Genomic DNA, 5,928 nt, shown 5'->3' with positions numbered 1-5,928 from the left:
ATGTGTGTGTGTGTGTGTGTGTATATATATATATATATATATATATACACACACACACATGTATATACCTCTATGGAGGGAGGGGGAGAGAGAAAAAAATATATATACACACACACACATATATGTATTTATACACACTTACATATGTCAAAGAGTAAAAGACAATCACCCTAACATAAACACTGCCAGTTCACTAATGAGGAAAAAAGCAACTTTTTAATAAATATTAAAAAATTCTATTATGAAAAATGTTAATAAATGTGAAAAAATTCAACCTACATAGTTATCAAAAGTACAAATGAAACAACCTATAGGTTATCACAGAACCAAAGATAAAGATATAATATTTCCCTCTGTCTCCCAATGTATGAGATGAGAATTCAAAAGCTACCAATGGAGAACTGGTGAAACAGCAGCGAAGAGCAATTAGACAGTTGGACTGGAGACCATTGGGATTGTGACAATCGCTCCTCTTTCACTTTCTAGGTGTGAAAACTTGGCATGTTATTAGTTTTCCTGTGGTGTAATTTCCTCTTCTGAAACATGAGGAAAACAACCGTCACCTTTAGTACTACAGGGACAAAATGATTTAGCCTATCTTAAGTACTTAGAATAGTGCAGGGTATACAGTCAGTGCTGAATAAATATAAATACGCTAAAAAATACCTTTTTATGTGTATAATCAACGATCCCATAATTTCACTAAAATGCCCTGAGAAAATAATCAGAGATGTGTATATCGGTTTGCATGACTGAATGATTATAACAGCTTTACTTATACTGCCAAGGAACTAAAAACAACTTCAATTTTGAATGTTTAGGGATTGGTGTAACACATTTTGACCCATCCAGAAGTTGGTAAGAGGCAGACATCAGAATTATATACTCAAAGAATATTTAAGGACATGAAGCAATGCTCGCAATACTTTGAAAAAGCTAGAAAAAAATTATATGAATTTTAATTTCTAAATACATATACATATATACATATAGGTTCAGAAATACTATGAGTATAGAATTAAGTGTTAGTTGTGTTTATCTCTGGGTTGTGAGGTTATGAACGAATTTAATCAATATTTTTCTGTAGTTTTTTTTTTTTTGTTTCTTCAATTTTCCAATGCACATAAATGATTTTTATAATCTGGGGAGAATGTCACATCAGGAATATTGCCACACTGTCGCTTAACCGCGAATTCTCTGTCATGAACTTCCCCGCACACCTCTGCCTTGACAACTTGCGGATTCCATTTTGCTGCCATGGCTGATTCCTTTCCAACCCGGCAGGCCTCCCTGAGAACAGCCAGGGGCAGCTCCTTCAGGGTGCAGTTACTGCATATTCTTTGCAACCTTTTTTTCAGCCACCATCTCCATCAGCTGCTCTATTAAAAGTGCCACCTAAATGTCATTTAATCATTATACCCAATTCAACATCCTGTTCACGTACCGTTGCCCATACGCCGGGCACTGGGGACTGTGGGTTACAATCTGGTAAGACACAGTCCCTGCTTCCAGGAGCGGCAAACACGTAGGAAAGACCTGCCCAAAGTTTCATTCAATGTCACACCACCCTTTTACAAAGATCACCCCATGTTATCTACCTCCTAACGATAACCTCAACTTCTGCAGCACCAAGGTTGCCAAATTTAGCAACTAAAAATACCGCAGGGAACAAACACTGCATGGGGCACACTTAAACAGCTATTCAAATTTATTTGAAATTCAAGTTTAACAGGGCGTCCTGTATTTCATCTGGCAACTTGCTGGATTCTCATATCTAATCAGCAGAGTCTAAATTCGAACCTAATCTCTTGCTTTTAGTCTGATTGCCCTAAGAAACCGCCGCATTTGGGGTCTCATTTGCTTTTGCGTTTGTGTGCGTCTGAATATTTCAATGAGCTTGGTGCAGTTGAATTCTTGTTTTGCTTCTGGAGTGGTGTCAGGCGTCACCTCTGGTTAATGGCCCTCTGTGAATTAGTGGAGTAACCCCAGGGGCCCTCAGAGCACTCAGATGTGGATGCAGGTCAGAGGGAGCTCTGCGCTGCCTTGGGCCCCAGGAGATGGGCAGCATACCTTCCTGCTTCTGCTGGAAGAGCTCTTCACCCCGACGGCCGTGTTGCGAACCCCACGGACAGCCGTGCTTTAGCTGCAGACGCATTTGGTCTCCGTCCAACTCTGCAGGCACACGGTCTGACAAGATGCTCAAGGCTGATTGGAGCAGCATGGCCCTAACCCACACCCGCTCCACAGCCCACCTCTGGAACGAATAAAGAAATACTTCCCGCTGAGCTGGGGTCTGCTTCCTGCAACAGGGCTTTGCCCTCCAGCATTCCCGGTTGGCCTCCGGCAGGGGGGAGACCTAAGGCTCTAGGACGAACTGCTTCAGGATGGAGGGGGCTGAGGTGGGGTTAGGGCCACACACACACCCCCCACCCCCGCCTTCTAGGAAGCCCCCGCTTGAGTGGCAGACTCAGTTCTGAGGATTGGCATTTCAGGCGTCTGTTGAGTCCACACTGGCTGGTGCATCCCATTCCAGGCTGCAGGGATAGAAACTGAGGAATCCACACGGCTCCTTGTTCCCCTCAGCCCGTGGCCGGAGGAAACGTCATCGCGAACACTTAGATTTAGCTGGTCCCAGGGAGAGTAGCTAGCACGTTGGCAGAAATTGTCCCCTCCCTTTGTAATGCTCAGGAAGCATGAGATCCCGTATGTATCAGACAACCTCAATATTCAGAGAGGTCTGGAGGTCACGCAGAAAAAGCCACGCCTCTTATATTGCTTTGGCTTTGCGCCTAGAGCACAGACACACAGGGCACTGGGGTGGCAGGGGGGGATTTCATCATCCTTGCACGTTTCTCATCATCCATCTCCTGTACTGAAATCTGCCAGAGAGGAGCCCGCCCTCCCCGCTCTGTTGTTCTCTATAATATCTGGTGCAGCAGGCAGACAGATGGATACAGGTGTGTCTGATACAGGTGGGAGTCGGAAGGTCTCGGCTGTGCCTTTTCAAGCCCTCCGCCAGTGACAGCCTTGGCATCCGCTTCCTAGCTGCCTGGCTGGCCCGCCAGGCTTCTTGGCTGGGAAAGCAGCATTTCGGGGTCACCCTAGAGGAAGGAGTGTAGAGCTGGTGGTCTGGGGCCAACCTGGCGTGCAGGTTCAGTGCCTGCTCACCTGGAGCGATGCGCGGCCACCTGCCCGTCAGTCTCTCCGCCTCACCCCCTCCTTCCGGCGGCAGTGGAGGGGGTGTTTATGTGTCTGCTATGCCTCCACAGACAGGGGGTGGGGGGCTCCCAGCCCTGCTCTGGCTCAGCTGCTGTTATCACCTCCGCATTCAAGTCCTATCAGGCAGGGCCTGTGCCTTTGAGACGGGTGTGTTGTTTCCAGGGCGTGGGCGCTGGTCCAGGACACCTCTGTTGCTGCGGTACAAAGCAAGTGAGAGGCAGCAAGGCTCCTGGTCAGTACGGCCCCTCTGTCTGTCCCTGCCTGTCTGTCTGAGGTCGGGGCTGGTGAGCAGAAAGAATAAGGAGGTGTCCAGGCTGAGGAGGGCCATGGATGGGGTCTCGCTAGAATTTCAGAAGCTGAGCTTTGAGAGATTCAGAAAACAGCTGAATAAAACCCCTGAACCTATGGCAAGCTCTGTGTTCGTTAAAAGAGGGTTGATTCTGGTGCTACAAAAACAAATAGTTCCTCCAGGCTGGGGCTCTTTCATGTTATTGTTCAGTGCCAGGATACTCTGACTTTTTGAGAAACGAATTATTTTAAGACCAGCCCCAGGAGGTGTGGCTGACTTCAGCTGCAAACATAAATTTAAAACGACGGAGTCCTTAGAAGATTTACGGTTTGGCTTTTGCAGTTCTTTAAGATGCTGCATTTAATAAGTAATAGGGTCGGATCAGAGTTGTACGTACCTCGAAACTGAGTTCAACTGCTCTGACTTGATCTCATACTGAACAAAGTAACACATTTTTGTTTGTGTGGCTCCAAAAAAAGTTCACTACTTTGAGGTTAACACCTATTAAATTATCTTTCTCTCTCCCTCTCTCTCATTCCATGGTTTCATAAGCATCTTCCTTGTGTTGTACTGGGCAGCAGGGTACAGAGAGACGTAAGCTATGCTGTCAATCGGCCCTACAGAGGCTTGCGAAGACAGACAGACTCACAAACAGCTGTGACGCGTGAAGTATTAAAAATGGGATGTTGGGGGCTTCCCTGGTGGCGCAGTGGTTGAGAGTCCTCCTGCCGATGCAGGGGACACGGCTTTGTGCCCCGGTCCGGGAAGATCCCACATGCCGCGGAGCGGCTGGGCCCGTGAGCCATGGCCGCTGAGCCTGCGCGTCCGGAGCCTGTGCTCCGCAACGGGAGAGGCCACGACCGTGAGAGGCCCACGTACCGCAAAAAAAAAAAAAATATATATATATATATATATATATATATATATAAAATGGGAGGTTGACACCAGTCTGGGGAACAGTGGCACTTCTGGTGACTTAGTGGTCCAAACAGATATGAAGCCCCTTCCTTTAATATAAGCAATAGGAATGCTACATAAAATAGAAAAAGATATTTTTAATACATAGGAGAAGTGATAAGAAAGGAAAAAAAAAAGAAAGAAAAAGGAAAAAATTAAAATCCAAGTGGTAAGAGTAACCGGAAACCCCAGGTCTACATGCAGACCAGGAATTTAATGCCCAGGTGGAAAAAGGGGGCACACCTCTTCACACAGAGGAGACAAGAGAGGCAGAACTAGGACCCTAGAGACCCGTGTCTCTGGGAGCGCCCTGTGGTCTAGGAGGGGCTCGCTGGCCCAGGGAGGTAGGGAGGAGGCTGGCCTTCAGTGGGATGCCTTGGATGGGAAAACTAAAAATTCTCCTATAAGAAGTTGGATGCCCTGCCCCACATACAGGTGCAAAGTCCAAATTTACAAAACCTGTGCAGAAAATACAAACCTGAAAACCGAAGGGAGACACTGGTTCAGCACCTGTGAGTAATGCAGGACCCGGGGACCTGCTGCTCCCTGTCCTGGATTCACTGCAGGCTTTGCCTTAGAGTCCAGCTGCTATTTGAGTTCTGCAGGAGCTGTAGGTGACTTTGACGCCCACGTGGAGGGCTGACCCAATACCCCGGAACCTTCTCTCTGACCCTGTCATCCTCAGGCCAGTGAGGCGCCCACGTGCGTGGCTGCCCCCCGCTACAGCTCTGGCATCGTGGATTCAGGCTTCGCTCACCAACGGTGACCCCTCCCCTTAGAGCCTGTTTAGCTCCCTCACTCCCGGGACATCAGCTCTGTCCTCCCTAGACATCTTCCTCTCTACCAGCCTCCTTGTGTGTGTATGTGACTATTTTAGGGAGAAAGGATATTACTTTATTGATGTAAGTATAATATATATATATATATATTGCAATGTAGTAGGAAATAAATTCTTGAAACGTGATAATGTTTGACTAATTCTGAATATTAAAGATGGTTAAAGAACTTGGGGGGAATTTTACTTTAATAAACAGAAAACAGTCACAGTGAATTCTATTTTTGTAAATAAAGAAAAGGGATGGTATTATGCCTAGGGTTTGATTTCTTCTTAGAAAACCCTAGGAATCAACACTTTTTTTTTTTTGAAAAGGGATATTTTTCATAGGGAACTCTACTCAATACTCTGTAACGACCTATACGGGAAAAGAATCCAATAAAGAGTGGATATATGCATAACTGATTCACTTTGCTGTAGTACAGCAGAAACTAACACAACATTGTAAATCAACTATACTCCAATAAAAATTAATTTTAAAAAAAGTTCAGGGCTTCCCTGGTGGCGCAGTGGTTAAGAATCCGCTTGCCATTGCAGGGGACACGTGTTCCAGCCCTGGTCCGGGAAGATCCCACATGCTGTGGAGCAACTAAGCCCGTGAGCCACAACTACTGAGCCTGCGCTCTAG

At 46.4% G+C, this 5,928-nt stretch overlaps 1 pseudogene; it reads right to left on the bottom strand.

Moving 5' to 3' along the window:
* The window catches only part of LOC113632970 (calpastatin pseudogene), a 38,944-nt pseudogene extending 36,723 nt beyond the window's left edge, over window positions 1-2,221 (bottom strand).
* Window positions 2,222-5,928: the final 3,707 nt, after the last annotated feature.

This window comes from Aethalodelphis obliquidens, unplaced genomic scaffold (assembly GCF_003676395.1).
Source record: "Aethalodelphis obliquidens isolate GAN/ISIS:26980383/991018 unplaced genomic scaffold, ASM367639v1 scaffold38, whole genome shotgun sequence".
In the NCBI taxonomy this organism is placed as follows: Eukaryota; Metazoa; Chordata; class Mammalia; order Artiodactyla; family Delphinidae; genus Aethalodelphis; species Aethalodelphis obliquidens.
Note: the sequence above shows the minus strand (reverse complement) of the source record. Positions and strands in the feature narration are given on the sequence as shown.